Consider the following 26,338-nt stretch of genomic DNA (forward strand, 5'->3'; position numbering starts at 1 on the left):
AAGGGATTCAAAAGCGCACGAGATGTAAATAACTTTGATCTCGTGTAGTACACAAAATTTTTCACCTCAGCAGCTCGAACAAGGGTACTTTGCTTCTTAAAAACAGTGAGCAAAATGCGATTTTGCTCACTGAGTCATTTTGTCTCACTCAGTGAGCAATATCGCATTTTGCTCACTGAGTGAGACACACTTAGTGAGCAAAATGCGATTTTGCTCACTGAGTGAGACAAAATGACATTCAAGTGACCTTTATAGTCAAATGTCATTTCAACATGCGGGGTCTAATACAAGTTCGATATACTTGGGTTCTATTATCTCTGTCCCTCTAGGTATGTTCTCACTGCTTAATAGGGTGAAAATAATAAATATGGCTTAGAGCATTTAGTGAGGCGCCTTGTCTGTCATTTTCTGTACAAAACAGTCTGCCGATTTTTGCGGGGGAGGAGCACGTCAAATGTAAGTAGTAAGTACCTTAGTATGTAAGTAAACACTTTATTGCACAAAACAAGTACATAACACAGAGAGAGAGTACAGTAAATGTGTACAAAGGCGAACTTATCCCGTTAAGGGATCTCTTTCAGCTAACCTTTAAGTAACTGAGAGATACATACATACATACATACATACATACATACATACATACATACATACATACATACATACATACACACACATAACATACATACATATGAAATGGTAGTCAAACTAAGATAAAATGTACATGACGCAATGTATGGCTATTTTGTACGTAACGTACAAATAACCATGACAAATAAACGTCAGTCTGTTTGAATAAGTTGCTAAGATACCAATACCAATCATTTATTCTCATATTTGACAGTTATATATGTATATTCTACGATGAACTACTGTTACCTAGTTTGCGTTTGTAACAACGCCATCTCTTAGGAAATTTGGATACTAAACTATAGCGGCTCGAACATACTCCCGCCTAAATGACAGAATGTCATTTTTTAATAAAATAAAATAAACATCACTAAAAGTTACTAACAAAAAGTCTTCTCTTCGATAGCTCGTGTGTATACTGTCTTCACTTCCACCTTTCTTTTACTCGATTTAGAAACTCGAACTGCCAGGGCTTCCAGAGACAAATTCTCAAATTTGGAAGGTGGAGGCTATTAGAGGATTGTCTAATGACCATGAATCGGATGTTAGATGAACTGCGAATCTTCCTCTCTCTTTGTCTTACTCTTTGTTTTCTCTCGCACATAACAATCTCAGTAGACCTCCAGCGGTTTGACGCTATCTCTTCTTTTATGACTCCTTTCTCGTATAACTCTTCTACTTCGATCTCTTCTGCTGTTAGCTCTTCATCTATTGTCTCTAGCTCCCAGAATCTCTTTAGCATATGGTTCAACTCGACATTTAAATGCATACTAATGAATGGTTTCTCTTCTCGCTCTTGTTCTGTTCCGACTGTGACTTTTCCTGATATAATCCATCCCAAATGTGTTTGTAAAGCTATGGGAGAGCCTGGAACGCCTTTGATCAGACCAGGCTGTATCATCTCGTTGTAAACTTCTACTCCCAATAGAATATCTATAGAACTTGGTTGGTGGTAAGTCGGATCAGCTAGTTGTAAGTCTCTTAGGTGAACCCAGTTGTCGATGGTTAGTTTCTCTGAAGGCATGATGTTAGTGACCCGCTTTACTATGTAGGTTGTTATACTCATTTTTTTTTTCAGGATTATGACGTGATGAAATCTCGATATCTGCAGCAAATCGAATGGGTGTGCTCATCTGATCAAGACCTGATACGTTTCCGTTTACGCGTTTTCTCTTAAGCCCCATAGTTTGGGCTGCAGACTCGTTCAGGAAAGACTCTTGAGAACATGGGTCCAACAAAGCTCTTAATATGAATTCTCTTCCTTGATGGTTCGTCACGTTAATTTGTGCTGTAGATAACAATCCTGTCATGCTTCCTGTTGTTAGGTGGGCAACTATCTCTCTCTTATTTGTCATGTCTTGCTTGGGTTCTTGTTTAGTTTCTCTCTCTCGCTTGAAATCTTTGCTTTCTATCTCTTGTTTTGTTTCTTCTTTGAGCTCTTTCTCTTTGGATTGGTACGTATTGTTGTGCAACAGTGTGTGATGTCTTCTTCCGCACTTTTGACATGAAAACTTGCTCTTACAGAAACGGACAGCATGACCATGGATTAGGCAGTTAAAGCAGAGTTGTTGGTTTTGAATGAACTCTGTTTTCTTTTCTAGTTTTAGCTCTTGGAACTCTTTGCATTGATTCAAATGATGGTCTTGCTTACAAAAACCACACTTGATGACTGGTGACACGTGAAATGACTTAGACTCGACAGTGACATTAGGTTCTCTCTGGGTGCTTCCGTAGGTACTCTGCATGTTCATGTTCGTTGTTTGGCTAGGTTGCATCATCTCTAAAACTCGGAATCTCTTTTCTAAAAACTTGTTGAACATGATCATTGTAGGTAACTCTGTGAGGTTCAGGTTACTTGCTTCTTCCTCCCACTCTTTATGTGTCTCGGCGTCTAACTTCTCAACAATGATGTGTATAATAAGTGTATCCCATGAACTTGTATTAATGTTTTGTACTTTCAGCTTATTAAGACACTCCATAGTTGTATCTAATATCTCTCGAATCGCTTTAGCAGTGCCCGTGTGAATTTTCTTTTGATTCATCAACTTGCTCAAGATGGAATTAACTATAACTCTCTTGTTGTTGTGCCTGTTCTGCAGCGTGAGCCATGCCAATTCGTAGTTTGTTTCAGTGACGGCTAGATGATCCAACAGTTGAGCAGGTTCTCCAGACAAGTAGCTTTTTAAATAATGCATCTTTTGGACGCTGCTCAAGTTCTGTTTGTTGTGGATGAGTGACGTAAACATGTCGTAAAACGAAGTCCAATCTTGATAGTTACCGGTAAACTTCGCAATATCTATTTTCGGTAGCTTCACGTCGTCCCTGCTTGTGCTTGGTGTTGGATTAGTGCTGCTCGTGCAACCCGTCGTCGAACCTTCAAGCATGTCTGTCATCTCTGCTTTCAAATCTAGGAACATTTCCTCACATGCTGAATATACATCGTCTTTGAAATATTCGTACTTCGCTTTGTCTGACGTGTTGATATTTTAATCAAGGCTCGATTGTTTGCTACGAACTGACTAAAATATTGTTCTATCGATTCTTTTCGTGTCTTGATGTACCCTCTTGTTAATCTCGCTTTTGGTGTTTTCTTGAAGTTCGCTTGCGCTTTGAGAATTAATCCACAAATATTTTCTTGCTCGGCTAATAAACCAGGTAATTCTTGAGACATTTTGAGATAACTATTCTTTAAAACTATGAAAATTCACACCGAAATCATGATTGTTTTATTTGACATGGAAAAAATGTTGACGTGTTCTATTCTTCTATTTGTGAAATCTTATTTTTTCCAACTCAATAAATTCTGATCTTGTAAATAGCACTGATTTATAGCGGCGAATTTTCTGAGTTTACTCGTAGGTCTGAACATATATTTTATTTATCTTATCTTCGCGAAATCTTTAATTTTAATTTTGTAATTTTGACTGACGGCTTCTTGAAATATTTCTAAATGTTCTAAGTCACTGACACTTAAGTTCAATATTAGGTTCTATTGTACTGTAATTAAAGTTCACTTTTGAATGCACTGTCTATGTCACTTAAGTCACTTCACTTCTCAACTCGAAGGACCACTTTGTTTGAATAAGTTGCTAAGATACCAATACCAATCATTTATTCTCATATTTGACAGTTATATATGTATATTCTACGATGAACTACTGTTACCTAGTTTGCGTTTGTAACAACGCCATCTCTTAGGAAATTTGGATACTAAACTATAGCGGCTCGAACACAGTCCATACAAAAGTTTGCACAATTGTGCAAGGTTTTCGGCAGAGGGGTAAGCTCTTAAAGCCGACTCGAGTTATTAAATGCTCTAAGATGTATTGTAACTTCCGTGTACGTGTGTCCATTTGAAACGCCTAGGACTGTTTATTTAATTTGATTATGAATATGTAAAGGCGCTAAGGACAGTTAAATTATTTTATTCGAATGTTTTTCACCAAAATAGGTACATTATACGACAACGGCATACCTTTTCGATACTAAATAAGTAAGTGCCTATAAAACAGGAGCCTATAAAAGTTATTAGAGCATCCCCCAATGCTTTTGTTGGTAAAATGCGAAGGAAATTGCTAAATCACATTACAGGGCAAGCGGTCTATTGTACAAAAAGCGCCTCCGATATGTATAAAAGTATATCTACGTAAACCCTTTCACTGCGTTTGGTGCTATATCGCGGTTTAGCGCTACGAAAAGTTTTCACTACCTACATAGCGGGAAAACAGTGCTACGAAGGTACAATAAAGCGTTGCCTATTTTCTTGCTTTATTAACTTTATTAAAGATTGACATATTTGACACTAATCTGCATTACACTAGTATGCGTGATAATGTGCGTTTCTAGTTTCTATTTTATATAACATATAAAAAGCAGGTAACATGAACGTGACGTCATTTGCTAGAGTTTGATATAAATTCCATAGTGGCAAATTGTTTTGACAGTTTGAGAAAACAAACTGTTTTGACTAGCAGTCAGATATATACCCTATTCATTAAAATCCTTCCTTTGATGTCTGCAAAACGCCCCATGTGAATATCTTTAGAAGTAAGTATCCTGAACTGTCTCTACAGTCTGCAATCTCTCCCTATTTTACAAAGATGACAGGTGTGACAGTTAACACTTGACAGTTAACACTTTGTCGTGCGGTGGGTAGATTGTGTCGATACGAAACGTTTACAATAGAGTCCACAACGAAAGTTGTTAGACATTAGGATACTTAATTACTTACTTCTTTATTATTCGTATAGCATCGGTTACTTATTGTATTAAACTCATTTATTGCAAGGCCTATCGACACATACCTATTGCTACTTACATACGTAAAAATTGTCACGGATATTATTATATTATATATTATATATTTAACTTGTAAAAATAAACCTACCTAATTATGCTATCTATATAATTTATATTAATTATACCTACTACCAAAAATAATTTTAGTCAAAGCCGTTTAATAAATATTGTTTTTGTAAATAAAGCCGACTTCAAACATAAATCAGTTGGTAACGCATAGACTTAAAAAAGGATAATATTTTATTTCAACCTTTTTGAAGTCGGTTTTCTTTTTTTTTGTAAAAAGTTCTCATATTATTGTTATAGACTCGTGATGACATCACCAGTATCATTTTGTTTTCATGAAATTACAATATCTGAACTCTGAATTTTTTTTAATAAAAACCGGCCAGTGCGTGTCACATGACATGACGCATAAAATCGCATAATGGGGGTTTCCGTACCTAAAAAAATACAAAAAGCTATAAAAGCAATAGGGCGTACCTTCGCGGCACTTACGCCGTTTTAATAAGCAGATAAGTTTTGAGAAAACCTATGAAATGGCTGAACAGTGCATATTCAAAACAATTTACGTGGCAAGTATTTATTAAGCTTTATTATCAAAATTTAGTAAATACATAATTGCGAGAGTGATGCTGTCGTACCTACGATAAAACCGCAATATCTGAGGGCCTACCGCGAACCACGTTCGACGTGTTGCCTCCCTGTCACACTAATGTACGAATTTACAAGTGCGACAGAGAGGCAACTCGTCGAACGTTGTTCGCGGCAGGCGCTCTGGTCATCTATAAAATAACTCAACAGAGTTTCATTAAAGAGTCCTGCAATAGTAAAGACTCGCCATAAAGTGCATCACGAAGGAAGGTTTGTAACCTTTAAAAAAGGAACGCCATTATAATGCAGGGAGTGAAAGTTCGTAGGTCGTAGTCATGGGGACATAGATTACTGCCTTTGGACTCGGTGATATGAAGGATAGACGAAGACTTGCTAGTACAGTACGATACGATATATGCCACTACGACATTGCTACTATAGATGGTCAAGCAAATCTTGTCAGTAGAAAAAGGCGCGAAATACTAATTTTCTATGAGACGATATCCCTTCGCACCTACATTTTTCAAAGTTGCCGCCTTTTTCTACTGACAAGATCTGCTTGACCAACTATAAATACTGAAACCTCCACAGTACCTATTACATACCAACAAGTAGAAACATTTTTGATATCAACTCACATCCGAGTAGGTGGAAAACGTAAACGCTACGAAAAAACTAAATGCCAATCGTTAAACGCTCGTTAGCGAACGAAACGCAACTGTCTCTGTAGCACTAATATGGAAAAGTGACAGAGAGAGACAATTTACGCTACGCTACGGAGCGTGAACGATTGGCATCTTGTCTACGCAGGCTGCTCTCATACTAACAGCGCGATTCGGGAAATGAATTAGACATTCACTAGATATGAAATAATTGAAATATGTATTTGTTATGTTTCTGAACTGGTTTTAACATGACGGTCGTCTTGGTGATTGGCGCACATCTCACGCACAACTTTCATTTCATTTCTCATGCACTAATCAGCATCAAGCATGCATCAAGGTGGTATCAAAACCAGATCAAAACCATAACAAATGGTTATAACTGAATTGGGCTCCGGGAGTCGGCTTATTATACACGGTGGCTAAAAAATAACTGCATTCCCGTTGCCAGGGCGGTTTCGGGATTGTACTGAGCAAGTTTTACTATGGGACCAACCCCAAAATCGCGAATAAAAATTTTACCCTCCCATAGAAAATGGACCAGCCAAAATGTATGAAACAGCCAAATTTTTTTTCGCGATTTCGGGATTGGTCCCATAGTAAAAGTTGCTCAATATAATCCCAAACCCTCCCTGGCAACGGGATGCAGTTATTTTTTAGTCAGTTTTAGTATAAGTGTAAACTTATTTATGAGTATGTACTTACTCGTAAGTGGTCTGTGTCGCGGGCAATTTCGTAGTTTAGGGTTGGTAGCGGTAGCGGGCGGCACTATAATGGAGTACGCTTTATACTTACACGCTCTCTAGCCTAGACTAATACCGTACTAAATGGCAAGCCTGACTGCACATGGCAATATTAATTAGCACGATATGTCAGTGCACCGTACCGTACGGTCACTTGACAAGGTAAGCAAGTAAAACTTAGTAAAGATTGATTGACTGTATACATATTATGATGATTCCTTTAAAAACTTTAGTATCGCTTGCAGACTTCAGGTACGAAATAGTTTGTCTAAATAGTTTCTATGAAAATACGTGCTTCGAATTTTACAATTGATGTTGAGGCCGCTTTATCTACGGGTACATAGGTAAATTAAACTCTGGTTGTCAAAAGCCTGACACCATCTAGTTCAGCTGTATTTTTTCTACAATTTTCTTTGATGGTAAGAAATTTGTAAATAATTCGTAATGGACTAGGTACTTCCCACTTTTTTTAACACGGTAATACCATCATTGTAAATAATAGATGAGGGAATAAAGGCAATAATGGCAAACATCTATTTAATAAAATTGTCTACATATGACTGAGAAAACTCAGGGAAAAGATTTAAGAATAAACTAAGACCAATATTACCTAATCACCTTCCATCAGAAAGAAAATCCGAAATACTTACAAACTTTAACGCCATCCTGCCCAACCTCTCTGTTCATTCCAATTCATCTCTTACGCTTCTAGGTTCACCAATTTTCGACGAAGCCATCAACCCTGTTATTAATTGCAAATTAAATCTGTTTAACTGCACATCCAATCTGTTATTCGAAATTAATCCCCACATGGCCCTTTACATCATCCGTTTTTGCCTTTTCACTCCAAAATTTATGTATTTACTTCGATCCTGTCCGATATGGAAATACCCCGCCATACTTTCATCAATTGACAGCAGTCTCCAAACCACTCTATCTAAAATTTTAAATGTTAATTTTGACCTCAGATCATGGACCCAGGCGGTTCTCCCTGTTCGATTTGGTGGCCTGGGTGTTCGCTCCTCGACCAGCGTAGCGTTGCCTGCCTTCTTGTCTTCCGTTTACTGTTCGCTGTCTCTCGTCGGTAAAATCTTAAATCTCCCTCAGATTTCCGGCGCTGAGATAGCGAGCTTGGCGGAGGCTGAGACCGCTTGGTGTGGCACGTGCCCAGGGGTGACCGCCCCGGCCACAAAACATGTCCAGAGAGCCTGGGCCTTAAAGCTACTCACGCGTCTCTAATACAAAATAGTCCGGACGACTCAGATCGCGCCCGCCTACTAGCTGTCTCTAGTTACGAATCGGGTCACTGGCTGAACGCCTTACCGTCTCGCAATATTGGTACTGTTTTAGAAAAAAACACGCTCAGAATATCAGTTTGCCTGCGCATTGGGGCCAAAATATGCTCCGCCCACACCTGCGCTTGCGGCAAGGACGTGGACCAGCTAGGTCGACATGGCCTCTCTTGCATCAAAAGCGCCGGCCGTTTATATCGCCACGGCACCATTAATGATTTGGTCCGGCGGTCGCTTGCTACCGTTTCTGTGCCTGCTACTTTAGAACCCTCAGGCATGGCGAGAGACGATGGTAAGCGACCGGACGGAGCCACACTGGTGCCGTGGAGACTGGGTAGGCCTTTGGTGTGGGACGCTACATGCGTAGACACCTTTGCGCAGTCCCACATCCAGGCTACCCGGGCACAGGCTGGCGCTGCTGCCGACCAGGCCCAACTACTCAAGCGCCGCAAATACTCATCTTTACTGCAAGATTATGAGTTTGCGGCGCTTGCAGTGGAAACAATGGGTCCTTGGTCGGTGGACATGAAAACTTTCATGGGGGACCTGTCGACACGGCTGGTCGACGCTTCGGGAGACCATAGAGCTGGCGCTTACCTCTCCCAGCGCATATCGCTGGCAATACAGAGAGGTAACGCAGCCAGCGTTATGGGCTCAATGCCGCAGGCGGAGGTTCTAGAAGGGGTATTCTCTTTATAACTTCTTTTTATTTTCATATATTTTATTAGTATATTTTAGTTTTTATATAATATTATAAGTATTAGTTAAATTTTTAAGTAGGTTTATTTTAATTTTAGTTTAGTTTTTAAATCGCTACGTTCATAATAGACCAATATCGTACAGTATATTTATTTCATAATATTTATAGCGGTCAGACAGTTTCACAAACATTGCTCGTTTAAATATTTATTATTTAACAATATCTGGGAAACCGAGCTTTGCTCGGAAAACATATAAAACTCAAAAATGCGCATTTTCCCAGAGATAAGACCAGGCTAGATCGATTTTTCACCCCCAAAAACCCCCATATAGCAAATTTCGGAATCGTTAGAGCCGTTTCCGAGATCCCCATATATATATATATATATATATATATATATATATAAATATACAAGAATTGCTCGTTTAAAGGTATAAGATGTCGTAATAAAATGAGACACATGTAGCATGCAGTCAAAACTATACCGTCCACTTGTGTTTTCACTAATTCTACGTCAAAACAAATAAAAAAGGAATAAGTTCGCCTTTGTAATAATGACGATTGTTATTTTTCCTGTTTTATTTAGATTTTTGTACAATAACGTGTTTTACTACTATTACTACTAAAATGCATGCTGGGCAAGAACACATAAATATGACATTATTTAGTCCCATAAACAAGATGCTAGGTATATATGAAACAAACAAGGTCCTATAGGCATTGTCACCGGGCGGACGCAGCCTCCGTGCTTATTATTGGTTACACTTCGTATAATGAACACCTCTATTGTGGGGCCTCGACAATGACGCTCGAGGGCTTCCCCGAGGTCCTTAACACAAATGACGACCTATTTTTAAAAACCCCGAAAAATTCAACACGGTTATTTGATTAAGTTATATTAGTAAGTATTAAAAGTAAGTACCTACGACGTTGGCAAACAAATATGATTGTATGAGATGTGCAAAGCCTACTATAAAGTTCTTCGAATGTGACAGCTCATGTAGATGGCGGCTCTGTACGTTACGCGGTAACTTTCGGTGTCAAAGTTGACATTTGACCACAAATAATATTTCACCTATCAAACTGCGGGTACGATTTTTTCATAGGGAGCGTGCATGAACTGTAGGGGGCAGCATAGGAGTCCCCTCTTATTGGCGCGAAGTGTAATTGTCAAGTTTAAGCTTCCAATGTAGCCCATAAGATGGCAGAACCTAGAAGAAAACATACGTGAACTGTAGAGGGCAGCACTTCCTCTGGCGTAAAGTGTAACTGTACAGCTTATGTTACCGATTCAGGCCACAAGATGGCAGATCCTCCAACACGCACGGCCCCTATACTTAGGCTTTACATTTCTTCTACTGTCAATAACTTTGACGTTGGTGGATATGCGTTTAAATCTGATACAAAAGTGACAACGCATTGTGCAGGGCTAGACAGGCATGCTATATAATTGCCAGTACCTATACATATTTTACTTCGGCGCTATACGTAGAGTACTAACACATGATCGATCGGCTGGGGTCATCATTTCGTGCGACAGTGTCGGCCGTAGTAAGCCGTCAATGTATTTTCCACGTTGCCGAAACAATTGCTGGCCGCTCGCCAAGTTATCTGAGACATACAGTCGCCATCAGATATATCGGAGCGGCCAAGTAGCTCAAAAATATCTGAACACGCACTCTATCGCCTTGACAATAGAGGCGTGTTCAGATATGTGTGAGCACCATGGCCGCTCCGATATATCTGATGGTGACTGTACAAACAATCCAGCCGTTGTGTAATGTGTGACGGACACAAATACTTTCATATATCAACAATATTTATCCCTTAAACAACGTGTGTGTAAATCTGTCAACGTGATTTTTAACACGTGTTTGTTTTATCCAATACCTTTAAACGAGCAATAGGGAATATTACGCGAAACTCTGCGTAGGAGGCGCCACTACCACTATCCGTCACAATCTGGGGGTCTACCGGGAAACAAGAAAATAGAAATTTCGTTATCTTATAGATTAACTAAATGTCGATTTTCGCGTTACCCGGTAGGCCCTTGTTAACAAAACGCCTTGATGCATCAATGTCATATTTTATTGTCTGTGAAAACTTGTCAAAAAACAGTTTAAGTGACAGTATGTATAAGTTACTCTATGGTTTACTAGAGGCGCTAGTGCTGCACTCTGGCGGCAGAACAATACAGTAATACTCCCTATTCTTGTTTATTTATTTATATATCTATCTATCTTTTAAACGAGCAATTCTTGTTTATTTATTTATATATATGTCGGCGGCCGATCGTAAGATCAGGCAGATCGCAATGTTCCTGTGTAATGTTTTGACGATAGTCACATTAACTCAATAGATAGGTAGGATAGGTTCATTAGGTTGCTTCAGATGCCCGAAGGGCAAACTGCCCAGAAATAGGAGCCCCGCGTAGCGAAGGAGACTCAGGGAAGGAGTCAAAGATTTTCACGTTTCACAATATGCCTAGGAATTTCACGATATGCCTGATCTTACGATCGGCCGCCGACATATATATTTCGGGGATCTCGGAAACGGCTCTAACGATTTCAATGAAATTTTCTATATGGGGGATAAATCGATCTATAGCTAGGTCTTACCTCTGGGAAAACGCGCATTTTTTTAGTTTTTATATGTTTTCCGAGCAAAGCTCGGTCTCCCAGATATTTTTTAAGTATTTAGCATTTGGGCGACCGCGTTCAGCTTACAGACAATAGAGACAGGAACAACATGTTTTATATATACCAAGGTTACTAACGTCCTAAACCGTTTTTAGGGTTCCGTATTTCGTTATCATGACATGACCATCTGTCAGAAAACTGAAGGACACGCCTTTTCAAAGAGGAAGAGGGCGCGGTGGCAGCGTGTCAGGGATCTCGAAATGACAGGCGGCAAATGCTAGACCGGACAAAAGTTAAGGTGAGGTGTGTGATGTGTGATCTCGACTTTGATGTAATTGTGTACCTAACTACTATTCAAGCCAGCTGTCGTAACTCAATTCAATATACCTACCTACTTACCTACACAATAATAATATGATGTAAAATAAAAAAATAAAACCTAAACTCTTTAAACAATATTAACAATAAGTTTTAAGTTGATATAAATGGTTAACACGAAGCAGTAAATTTAAATTGAAAATATAAATATTGCAAAAGCTTCTGGAACCGTAAAAGTCGTAAAACCGGACATAAAAATAACACGAAATTTATTCTCGTTTATTCACCTTTGGTTTTGTAAGTCGGCACGGCGAATAGACAGATGATGGTAAAAACGGGCATCTCGGGAACGGGACTTTTTTAAATCCAAATTGAATGATAATGACCTCATTAGATAAGAATGAAGATTCATCGAAAATTGATTGCGTAATTAAGGTTCACAATTTGAGGAGGATTGCTTTCATTGGACTCTTAATGGGCACAGAATACTTTTTTGATGTTAACTACTTATTAACATTTCAATAACTTTATTCAAATTTACATACATGTAAATTATGTAGATGTAGAACAATCGGGTCAGCCTAATATTTTATTTCATGTCTGATATTATTGTCACTGGTGTCTGACAGATGTCAATTTTTTTTTCTGAAGCGGTAAAATCATTTATTTACAAACAAGATATATACAGTGGTATTACTAAAATAAATTAATAACTAGCTTAAATCTAAAATAAACCCTTATGGCATTGTACCAAGGATGCTGGTGGCATTTCCTCGCTCTCAAGGTCTCACGTCTCAACATATTTAATTGTGGGCAGTATTTTCAAAATCGGGTATTAAGGTATGCTCATCGTATTAGTGAATTTGTTTTTATCAACAACCCACCACCCACAAGTACCAATGTTTAGGTGATCTTGATGGTGGAGGTTTCTAACAATATTTTGATACTCAACATTAATTTCAACACAATCCGTTAAGTGGAAACATTAATTATAAAGTTATAAAGTTAAAATTACATTAAAACACTTAGAGCTAATCACGCCAAATGATTATTATATTAGTTACGCCTCTACAAATAATTTTCGCTATAAGTACCGAGAAACATTATATACCTACCTACTACAGTTTACTACGTAAAGGGGCCCACTGATTAACAGTCCGCCGGACGGTATTGGGCTGTCAGTTAGAACAAAATTTTGACAGTTCCGAACAACTGACAGGCCGATACCGTCCGGCGGACTGTTAATCAGTGGGCCCCTTAAGGAGTAGTCCGGAAAAAAAGTAGCAGCACATTATGTGGATTTTTCATTTTATTTTGTAATAATTTGTAAGCAGTTCATTTCTATAGTCATCCGTAGATTACTATTCTTTACAATTAAATACACTCGTATTTAATACAAAAGAGTGAATTAGAGTTTTCGCGTTTTATATTACATCTCTCGTACACTTACACTTTTTGAACAGTGTCTTCTGAAGGAAATTATAAGGTATTTCTCATACAAGTCTTTTGTTCTAAAAGTTGATAAGCGAATTAATACATTATCAAATTATGTTTCGTTCTATATATAACTTTTTTTGTTTGACTTCACTTTGTGGTAGTTACATGGAATTTCTACTTTTGTATATTTGCCATTTTTACAGAGTTTGTCTTCCATAGAAAAACCTCTGTCAGAGGTTAGATTGGAGAGACTTCCTAACTACCCAAGATAAATTCCAGTTTATTGGAATAGCTTATTCGTTAGATGATGTTCTTAAAAGCATAAAAAAAGTTATGAAACTGGAACTTCATGTGTGGCGTTGTAGAAAACGGTAAACAAATATTATCAAATTGTACTGTTCAAAAAAAACCGGGCAAGTGCGAGTCGGACTCGCGCACGAAGGGTTCCGTACCACAATGCAAAAAAAAAAAGAAAAAAAAAAACAAACAAAAAACGGTCACCCATCCAAGTACTGACCACTCCCGACGTTGCTTAACTTTGGTCAAAAATCACGTTTGTTGTATGGGAGCCCCATTTAAATCTTTATTTTATTCTGTTTTTAGTATTTGTTGTTATAGCGGCAACAGAAATACATCATCTGTGAAAATTTCAACTGTCTAGCTATCACGGTTCGTGAGATACAGCCTGGTGACAGACGGACGGACGGACGGACGGACGGACGGACGGACGGACGGACAGTGAAGTCTTAATAATAGGGTCCCGTTTTACCCTTTGGGTACGGAACCCTAAAAAGTTACAAAGTAGGTACATTGCAATAAAAATGAGAAACCTGAAACAATTTCATATTTATCGATATTATTTTATTTTATATTTTTACTTTATAGTATAATTAACTAAATTAAAAAAAACCGCTCATAATTAGCAAAAAAAATATACCATATAATTCACTGCGACTTTTTTACTGGACCACTCCTTATAGGTAAATAGTGAAACTTGTAGAAAATGTAATTGTCTCCGTATGCATGATGGGACTTATTTTTAAAAAGATGTAAAAATAGTTTTACAGTAGAACCCGCTTAATACGATCACGTTTGATACGATTTCCCGCATAATACGCCATTTTACGAGTTTTAATACATTTTTTCACGGTTAATACGACTCGCGTCCCGCTTAATACGCCATCTAAAATTCCCATTACGCACCATCTGCACGTTTGTGTTATTGACATAACCATCGTACGGTCGTATTGTTATGCAATACATATCAATTACAACGTTATCTCTGCCTGAGATACAGGATTATAATCCTAGTTCAGGCGCACGTAACAATGTACGTTAAATGTAAATGTTCACGCACAATGTAACATTAGTAATAAGGTTTTCTCAATAGATTATTCTTAATATGTAGTTAGCCAACATTTTTTAATGTGTTTATTACTTACCTTAGATTTTTTGGTTTTGTCTTTAATATCTTTTGTCGGGTCCTTATCGGCGTGAGAATGCTATGCCATCTGCTTGACGGTTATGGACCACAGAGTGCAAGCTAATGCTCCCACATTTTTATTTGCAGTTAGTTACTTACTTCACGACTTTCTAGTAGAGCCTATCGTTAGTGTTCCTAGATTATTTAACCGCGTGTGAATTTAACCTACCTACACTTAGATATCATTCGCTCACTATCACCGCTGCGGTGTTTGTACATGAAATAATACTAGCACAGAATAAATAATAGTACTAGGTACAAAAGACTCACTCTCTAACAAAACGCGTCTGTTACGATCAGGACAGATATGGCCGCTAGGTGGCGACAGTGCCACGCGTGGCCTATGGCTAGCCACCAAAATGGGTGTGGAACGGATGTACTTACCTACTTTTAGCTACCTGTAGCAAAGCGACGAAATCGCGGAGTGAGCCACGCTTGATACTAGTTTTTATTTCACGTTTAATACGATTTCCCGTTTAAGACACTTTTTTTTTCTAGGTCCCCTCAGAATCGTCTTAAGGGGGTTCTACTGTATTTATATAATCCTGACTGAGATTTATTGTACATAGATTTATTTATTGCTGGTCTGATTACGAGATTGTGATTTCTTCCGACAGAAATTTAATTTTTAGTATGAATGAAACTTAATGTAAGTCTTAGAAACCCCGAAGCCAACAGAACACATGACTCTAATAATAAGATTTTAGATGAAGTTTAAGTAGGTACATTTTCTCACGGCACAAGGGTCTAAATGTTGACTTTTATATACCTACTTGCATCTTCAACTACGCTGCCCGCACATATAAAATTTTGTGTATCGGACTATTTGTCTGTCTCTGTCTGGATTTCAATCACGCGTACTGTTATGACAGCGGATATAACGAAACGAACAGATAATTTTGGTGGAATGCGCGCGGACGGGAACGAGTCTACGCAACCGGTCAGAGAAAAGTAGGTAAAGAAAAGATCTCGTCGGATAACACAAATATAGATAAATTATATTTCCTTGGATAAATAGCCACCACAGGACTAAATCGACTGCTTCGGGATTAAGCAAAGATAGACAAATCGTACGAAGTCAGAAAACATAAGTATTAGGTAGGTATAGTTTATTATCACCTTTTAAGAATTCTAAACGACGTACATTGCGAAATGTATCTATGTTTAAATCACTCGGGATAAAAATTAAGCAACATAGGTACAAGAGCTCATTACGATAAAAGCCACAAAATCGTTTCATTTATTTAGTGCCACAGTTACTGGTTACTGCCAATAGAAACTAGTTTGCCCATAAAACTTGTCGGAAAATTCAGTGGGAAACTGTAAAAAAGCGAGAGGCCGAAAGAGCCCTCAGGCGCCCTCGACTCGCTTTATGGGCGTTTCACGAGGCTCGAGCAGCGCTGCTTGCGGAGACTTCTGGTAAACATGCCTTGTCTTTGTCTCTGATTTACATCTCAAGAGTTATTTGAGTTTCAAGATGTTGGAGAGAATATTATCAGCGAATAGGCGTAAATTACCTAGGTCCTACTTGTCAAATTAATCTTGAGGATACCATTGACGTATAAAATCTCAGGACTGGCCTTACGGGCAATAAGAATGGGGCCAAAGTACAGCGGTGTGACACCGCTACAACGCGATTGGTTGATGAGTTCGCATCACGCACGCGATTGGTTGATGAGTTCGCATCACGCGCGCGATTGGTCGCAACTAGCTGCGTTAGGCTGCGCGATTGGCTCGAATTGGTGAGTCACACCGCTGAACTAGAACTATTTTTAGTGCCCGTAAGGCCAGTCCATAGATATAATACGTCAATGGAGGATACTAATTGTTATAATACTTTGCGAAAACGATTCATTGCAGGGTATTACAGCATTGCTTTCAGACGTTTTCATCTTTCTTTATGGGCAATTCACATGGCCTTTTAAACTAGGTAAGTACGTATCATTAGACTTCTGGTAAATATGCCTTTGATTTGATCGTATCTTAGGTATTACTTATATGAAATATTCGGTTCTAATGCCGCTCGGCATAAGGTACAACTTGAAAGTTGTAGTGCGTCCTCAGCTGCATGCGTTATTTGAGTTTCAAGTTGTAGGGGGGCCGCTCAGCAAATAGTCGTAAATCACTTATGAAATTAATTACATATGTAGCCTATTAATATGTATAGGTAAGTATTAGTTACCTATATATTTACGGTATGAAATCCCACATCATGCCATTTATTAAACATTATTCAAATTGGCTTGGGTAGTTAATAGTTGTATTAATCTTCCGGATTCTAACCCACTTTAAAAGAACTGCCGTTGATCTTTAAAAGATTACCTCGCCTCCGTAAGTCAGGCATCAAACCTAGGATCTTTTGCTCCCTTTAGTTTGCACTCGGCTATCTATTCTAGACGTTTACGCTGGGATTAATAGCGCGCGCGAGCAGCGCCGGATTATGAGATCGACTTCAGACTTGCAGCTGAAGCATTGAAGATATATGTACCTACATACCTAACCCATGCCTAGATTTCTCGTCGATATTAGATAAGTAGCGTCTATATACCATCCATAGATGGTTTCGCATCTTCACCTTTAACCATGTAAGTAGGTATAATAATATGTCATCTAGCTAGGGAAGACGGAAAGCCAGCCTCATCGATAATTATCGCCTATCCTATATGATGTCAGTAGATATATTTGGATATAGTAGAAGAACGGTGTCGTGTTGTGCGGTTTGCTACAATTACTGATACGTTTAGCACGATTAACGATGGCTCACACTAGAACGGTCCGGGTCGGGCCAAGCCGTTAGACTCTTCGTTTTCTATGATGAGTGATCGGTAATTTTATCTTAAGAAAACCTTTACAAAAACGAAAATCGATTTAAAAAAGATAAGATAAAATATTATATCCATTTTGTATGCCTATTGCAACTGATATCCTTGAAGTCGGTACCAGGCCCGGATCCGGACCGTTATAGCGTGAGTAGGTACTCCTTTATTCTTTCCAGAGCAAGTCTAAGCATTCAAAGCAATCAGCACACCGATTAACTACCTACGTTTTATTGTAATTCATAGGTATGTTATGACGTTTGCGCTCAGCAAACTAACGCCTTGGGATGGTTACCTCTTCCTCAATCACCCTATTACATGAATGAACAGTTTGGGAGTAGTCGCTTGTTAGATTGCCCAATGTCCCTTGGATATCGCGATGCCATTGACATTCCGTCGTTTGGGAGATTGCATGGAGAGTTACATTTGGAATTCCATGCAATCAAATGAGATTAATATAGGTACTACATAGAACCCTTTCTTGAACTGTACTGGATACTACCTATTATATATGTAGTTGTATATAGACCTTACTTACATATAATAAAATTGTACAAATATTGAAGAAATAGGATTATAGGCGCAGCTATAAATTAAAATAAGAGACTGCAATGTTTTTAGAACGAAACTACATATTAGGATACACGGTTTTTTTCGGAAAGAACTCTCTTCTTGAGGGATAATTTAACTTTAGATAGGTAACTAAAGTTTTCTTATCTATTACCTACCTATCTAGTTATTCCCGAGGTCAGTTACCTATCTTCTATTGTAAACAAAAGCCGGGATTAACCATAGTCTAATAAAACATGGTCTTCTATTCCCAGAGTGACACAGGCCTACGTCACAATAACATGGCCGCTATATATAGCGCTATCGCATATTATCTGTCGCATGATGACGTAGGCTTGTGTCAGTTAGGTGACCTAGAAAAGACGGGAATGGAGTACCAGGCGGAGTATATTATTATACCATGGGATTAACAGTGCCTTCCATAACACTAAAGCGCTGAGTTAGTAGGTTTTAAGTAATCACTCAGAGCGGTCGGTCATTTACTTAACTGCTAGCCGAAACCTGTGTAGGTAGGCAAATAAATTATGATCTAAGTACGAATAATAGAAAATAAGAAATGATTTTAAATAAAAGAAAAGTTTTAAGATATACATGAGAATCTGTGTGGTGGAAACGGGAAGGCTCGCCGGGAATGTGATCGGCAGCCGCGAACCCGAGGTTCCGGCGCACCTCCAGCCTATATCCGGGAAATATGCTATATCAAAAACAGCTACATTCCGCTAGCTACCCACACGTACATATTCGCCAGTACATGATGCTCGAGGCTCGCTCCAACTAACACTTTTAAAATAACCTAACAATTCCGAAAATTTTTATCGTATAATTGTTTCCGGCTGTGGTTTGACGGGTTTTGCGATAAAATAATTAATCACGCAATATAAAAGGCCAGAGTTATGTATAATTATGTATATATATATATATAGGATCTACCTACATGAATAAGGGGCTAAAAGTTATATTGGTGCAGTGCTCATGTTAGCTAATGACGTTATGGTCAGCCAACTTGAAAGTGCAATTTTTCATTCTTTCGGATAATCTATGATTAAAAACAAAAAAGTGCGAGCCGGATTCGCCCACCGAGGGTTTCGTACAAATTTAACTTTTTTTTCACATATTTGTAGTTTTCAGATTTATTCCTGTAAGGTATTTGTAGTGTTAGATGATATTACTTGCCAAATTTCAAAGTTCTAGAGCCACGGGAAGTAGGTAGGTACCCTATAAATTTTAATTCCCTTGAGAAAGTCGAAAATTCGAAATATACGTACTTTTTTTACGTTCACTTAGAAGTAGATTTTTTCACTGCTTCAAGGGGCTGTAGTAGACCTGAGTATATTACGGTTTTTATTTCAACTCGGTACCTCCACGCGTTGCCGCAGATAAAGGGTCTTGACAGACCGACGGACGGACAACAAAGTGATCCTATAAGAATTCAGTTTTTTCCTTTTGAGGTACGGAACCCTAAAAATGTTTCATTCGTATTATTCCTCCATAGTTCCTAAAATGTTTTTGCTTTGATGTTCTATTACTTAAATTTACCTACTTAATAATTGCGTATTTTATATTCAGTTTATGTACCTAACTACGCATTCACGCCGCCAAGTATATCAAACCATCATCAATGATAAGAAAATACTGAACACATGTTTCACCGCTTTATAAGGCATCCCCAGGAGATGCTAGAGGTGTTAACGTTAACGGTCCGGTCAACTTTTAAACGAGATGTTGATCCGATAATTAAGTAAACTCCATGGTATAATAATATACTCCGGTAAACTCTATTGAATTAATAGACAGTTTCGGGATACTTACTGAAAATGCTAAAAATAAAAATATTCCTTTTCTCAAAAATGGACGGCAAAGTCGACTTTGCCGTTTAAAAAATAGGTTGCGAAGCGCGTAGTTTATGGTCAGTCAAAAATTAAAAAGTTAAAAACATTGCAGTCTCGATTTTGGGACTGCAATGTTGCATACAAATTCCATTATTTGTCGAGTTCCAAACTTTTTAAAAGTTGAAATGGCCATATCAAATGAAGGCACAGGCCCATTAAACAGCCAAACAGATGATTAGTACCGCGACTATTTAGCTGTCTCAAATAGGTTGGCGTATTTTCGGCAGAAAAATACACTTCTATTTTTTTATTAAAAAAATAAAAAGGCGTCAAAGCTAATTTTTTCAATTGTTTCTACTTTTTTCTGTGAAAATATATACGTAAGAAAGTTGCTTTTGTAAAATATTTCTATGATATTTATATTTCTTGCACCATTTTTGAGAAAAGCACTATATATGACTCGGCTGGAAGGCTACTTGCTGGCTTCGGATTCAATTAAACGGACTCCCAAGGTTGTCCGTTTAAAACGAATCCTCAGCCTGCAAGTAGCTACTTCCGAGCCTCGACAATAATGTACTATTATGCGCCACGGTACCTATAAAACGGCTCAACCCTAATCAGCAGTAATGCCACATAAACTAAATCGTATGCAATCCATTACCCTCAATACCGTAATATGTAAATTTGTCGAATAGATTGCCACACGGACAGAGGCAGACTCCGCAAGACGTGCATCGAAGTGTCGCCTAGCCATTGTCCACCCGAGCGCACACTATAATGGTCTATTTATAATGGTCGGACCATTCAGTGGACATGGAGGACGTGGTCACCGCTCCATTTAACATTACAGCTAGTTTACTCGCATGCGGACCAAATGCGTTGATGGAATACTTATATCTACGCACCATATTTTTTATTTCAGTTTACTTCATTTCACGTACCTATACAAAGATATATAGAATGTATTTGATAGGTACCTAAAAAGGCTAAAAAGTAATGTGAATTATTACATAGGTACATACATACATATAATCCTGCCTATTTCCCGGAGTGGTAGACAGAGACCACGTATTTCCACTGGCTACGATCCTGACATACCTACCTCTTTCCCTTCCTTCACTTTCATAACATTCCTCACGTTGTACACACTCGTCGATTTAGGGTGCTCTTGTCCTGGCCTTTCTTCAGGATTTTCCCGATCTGATAACATAAAGTCCGCCCAGGTCTTCCCCTCCCACTCCCCGTTTCTACTTCTCCCTTATGTTACCGACACTCTCGGCGCGATTCGGGAAATGAATTAGAGATTTACTAGATATGAAACAGTAAAGATATGTGACGTTCCACGGAAAAAGGTAGGTACCTTATGGCGGCCGCAATATTATTGGAGCGGCGTTAATAATAGCGTAAGCGCCAACCGCCATACCTTTTGCCGTGGAACGTCACATATCTTTACTACTACTGTATTTCATATCTAGTGAATCTCTAATTCATTTCCCGAATCGCGCCGTCTCTTTGTTAGCCTTCTTTCACTCATTCTTTGAATTATTATTATGTAATATTATGTAGGTATATATAACAAAAGATAAGAACTATTTAAATTACAATTTTTCCCATGTTTAGGTACTTAGGTACGATTCAGTTTTCCCTAAGGGGCTGTCCATAAATTACGTCATTGATTTTTGTCAATTTTTGACCCCCCGCCCCTTATGCTACCATCATCCGATGTCCAGACCCCCCCCCCTCTAATTTGAAATGACGTAATTTATGAATAGCCCCTAAGTGCGAGTTCATAAAATGTACGCTCTTATTTATTCCAATGTCTTCGTCTGATGTATCTCATTATTAATAAAATATGTAGAGTAGAGCTCATCGTATACCTAATCCTCAATTGTAACAAACAAGAATAACCTAAACTAAACCTAACTATTATTTATTCTGTGCTTAAGGTCCAAAAATATTGCGGCCAAGGCCCAGTAAGCCTACCACGTTCGACGTCTTGCCTCCCTGTCACACTTACGTATGAATTTACAAGTGCGACAAAGAGGCAACACGTCGAACGTGGTTCGCGGTAGGCCCTCAGTTGCCCACAGGTCGTACAGGTAGGAGCGGCGGAAACGTAATAAATAAAACCTACACACGTAACCTGCGTTACCTGCGGGGTTACGTTACGAATCTGTTCCCATGTTTATGGGTAGGTTACTATTGATACGACCGAAGTTAAAGACAAGTGTCACCTTATTACAACGAAATAAGGTTCAAAATATAAACATAACTTTGACGTCTACCGTCGTACGACCGCACCTTTTGTCCATACCTCAAACGGTACGCGTTATGCTTACACTACTGCCGATTAAATATGACACTTGAGGTGGTTGAGAGCGCTTGTTTCCATACAAACATATCACATAACAGCCATAAGCCTAAGCGCGCACCACGATTTTAGTTTATTGCGACACGATTTTAGAATCGCGCTGTAATATATCGCAGAAAATTCACTGCGCGCACTGCGATGAAAAAGTCGCGGGTTGTTCATTCTCAACATGGATTTCGTACCAGTCGTTTGTCATGAAACGTTGTCTTTAATATGTGATCGCTGTATGACTTTGAGTATTTATACCACAAAGGTGATCTCCTTCTATTTCCATAATTAAATGGTCAACATCTAGCGTCTTCAGCAGCAGGTTCCGACATGTTGACGCTTGGAGAGCGATATGCCGACTGAGGTCCGGGTGCGATTTTATTATCGCAGTGCGCGCGGGGCCATACAACTCCGTATGCCGCAATTCACTTTGAGACAATCGCGTCGCGAGCAGTCGCGGAAAAATGTGACAAATCACAATTTTAAAATCGCTGCGATTTTTTTGTCGCATATGCGCGCACTGCCATATAAACACATACGTTACATTTCTGCGACTATATTATCGCGCGACAAAAAGTCGTGGTGCGCGCTTGGCCTAACACACAGTGTCCATGGACAAGTAGAATATAACATAAGAGGATCATTTAGTGTATGTCACAACCTATAAAGGTGGTACATATTATAGTAGTATACCCTATAATGGACACGGAACCAGTAATGGGACAAAAAAACACAATTCCTCTAAAATAAGTATATAAAAGTAGTTTATAAACACTGGATATATTTTTATCATAAATAAGAGTCCTAGAGCTGATTATGTTTGAATTTTTATTAAATTCGGTTATTTTTTAAGAAATGTGCGTCAACCCAAAAGTTGTCGTGCCACTGAAAAAAAATATCACTAAAAATTCTTAACAACTTCGCTAAGAGAGGTGAGTTAATTTATTAAATTTTAATTAATTAATACTTGATGAAAACTAGAATGTGTTTTGTTAATTGCATTTACCATGAGATAAGGTATACAACACACTATGTTGTGACTCCACAGATGTAAAAAAATAGTGGTATTTGGCCCAATCCCATTATAGGAGCTGTAAAACTGCATACCTCCTATGATGGGACAATTGACATAATGATGCTTGCCATGCCATAATTTCATGTTTTAAACAATACAGAAGTAAAATGTAGTTACGAAATATGTCAACCAGGAGGTATTCTCGGACTTAGGATAAATTAATATCGTTTTTCCAAACTTTTATTTAACTTGCCTTGTTAGTTAGTGTGGGTCAAATCTTGGTAGCTGAATTTGACCCACTTTTCGATTTCCGATTCAGTTGAAATTTTGTGTAAGTACGTAATTAAGTATGCAAATCGGATGATAATGCAACATTATGATAACATGGACTTGATCTGATGATGGAGACAGGAGGTGGCCATGGGAACTTTATCGCAATAAACCCTAACTAATTGTGTTTGGGTATATTAGAATTGTCTCGATGAATCTAATACAATAATAATTGGCTGTGGAAAGAAAAATACATTCAGCGATAAAAGCTTATACCAAAAATTGTTGTTTTTTTTGCCATAACTTATTCCCCATTTCAATATTTTATACTGATAGAGCAATGTCCATTATAGGGGGCCCATTACTGGATCCACGTCCATTACCGGGGGCCCATTACTGGAGCTTTGGTGTCCATGACTGGAGAAAAAAAGCATAGTTTTAATTTGTTAATTATGTGGAAACTCATTACAGTATCTTTGATACAACACGCCTAAAACATGAAAGGCGGATAGGACTTTCATCTTTTAACACGCTAAGCGGAAGACCATTTACATGTACAAGGGAAATATCATAAATACTCCAAATTTCCTCTTAAATGTCCCATGACTGGTGCTGTTACTATATTGGGTTAGTTTAAATGACATAGCAACATATAGGTACCTATACTACAGTTAACTTAAAACTACAGTAGAGTCCGGTTAGTACGACTTCGCATATAACAACCAACCGCTTATAGCGACGTAAGTATAGGCACTTGTTTGGTTTTAGTATAAGCTACTATGAAAGCACAACCGTTTATTACGACTCCGCTTATAACGACCGATCGCTTTTAACGACGAAAATTGACTCAAAATCCGTCCGTCAAGTCCGGTTACAACGACGAGCGACGTAGTTTTTACAAATAATTTGTTGGTAAGAAGCTTACTCCGTCCCGCGCACCCAACTCCCCTCCCCCTTTTGCCTAAAACGGAGCAAGATGAAATAGTCATGTGACTTTTCGTAATCTTGCAAACTAAATAAAACCCAATTCCCATTATTCAATTGAGCTTAAATTTTCACATAAGGTGTATTCGGGTATTACCGATTGTCGGATAATTCCGAAATTCAGATGAAAATCACCCTTAATTCCATCATAATAAAAGTCTCTTTTCGGAATTATCCGACAGTTTTCGACATTCGGAATTACCCGAGTAAACCTTACATAATTTTGTAAGTTGGGTGACAATGCAATTTTTTGGTAGGTACCTTCGAGATGATCTGATGATGGACACAGGAGGTGGCCATAGGAACTGTGTGATAAAACAACGTCATCTTGATTAGATCCCCAAGAATTACGACTTTTTATTATACGGGATTCGGGTAATTTGCGGATGACGAGTGAGTAGTAAGCGTACCTTGAAAATTGGCTTCTGCTAAACACACAAGTCTTTCCATTTAAGACCACGTGTCGTAATACTAACGTAAATAAATATTTTAAAAGAAATGTTATTTTTTTCTTTGATTGTCGCATAAGTATTAATAAATACAAAATGATGTAGTTATTTTAATTAAAAAAATATATTAAAATTGGCAGTTCGTTTTGTACGACGTCCGGTTAGTACGACGTAATATCAGCGGTCCCTTGGGGGTCGTTATAACCGGACTCTACTGTACTAACATTTGAAACATATACAATTTATATTACATATTATAAGATAATTTTAATCATATTTTTCGTTATAGTACCAACGTAGTCTTCTTACACACTATAAAAAGGAAGGAAGATTCTAACTTATTTTGGAATAGTCTAGTTTTTCAGAAAACTCGGAAGGTGATTATTTTTGATACACATATAAAATGAGGGCTAAATGTGACAAACTTTAATGAGGAAAAAGGCAATTCTAGTTTGTTTACGGTTGTTTCTTCTACTGTCTATTAGGTAGGTGGTAGTCATATATTTATTCAATAAAACAATACCTTTGCCCAGCAGTGATCGGACACTAAACCAGGCTAATTTAAAAAAGAAAAAAAACAATACAGGTATTGTGTTTGAAATAGAATACAAATATTGGTTAATAAAGATTGATATGTTTTCTGACAAACTTGCTTGTTTCAAAGATGTACAGTGTGAAAGATGGTACCTACAGTTGATTTTGGAATTTGCCCTTTTTAGAAATCACTTTTAATAATGAATCAATTTTGTTGGTAGAAATTAAATCTGTAAATGGATAGATTTGTTTTATATTTATTTACAGTACAACTAAAAGCAAAAGCAAATGTCGTGTCTTACAGGGACCTAAAAAACCTGGCCGAGGACCGCGAAAACTGGCGCATACTCCACCGACAAGAGCCATGCTCTTAAATTTTGATGATGATGATCAAAGAATATAATACTCACTAGGAGAAGAACGGTAACTCCATACAAAAAAATGTCCCCAACCGTTTATACGTTTATACTAGTGGCGCCGTCGTTGTGTACCAATGGAACTAAAGTTGACAACCGGTTTAGCCTGGCGGGTATTGGTAGGTATAGGTAGTAATTCTGTTGATAAACATATTTGTTATCTTCATATCACGAAATATATAAAAGATGCAAATATTACCCCTTGTTTGTGGTATTATCAATTGATTTAAATAAAAGGCATATTTATGTTTATAACATTGTATTATTTTATTTATTAAAAAAATGTTTTACATATAGAAATA

At 38.0% G+C, this 26,338-nt stretch overlaps 1 protein-coding gene across 1 annotated transcript in view; it reads right to left on the bottom strand.

Moving 5' to 3' along the window:
* The window catches only part of LOC134790518 (G-protein coupled receptor 179), a 63,433-nt gene that overhangs the window by 34,263 nt on the left and 2,832 nt on the right, over window positions 1–26,338 (bottom strand). The gene's annotated exons all lie outside the window — the stretch shown is intronic.

Source organism: Cydia splendana, chromosome 5 (genome assembly GCF_910591565.1).
Source record: "Cydia splendana chromosome 5, ilCydSple1.2, whole genome shotgun sequence".
Classification (NCBI taxonomy): Eukaryota; Metazoa; Arthropoda; class Insecta; order Lepidoptera; family Tortricidae; genus Cydia; species Cydia splendana.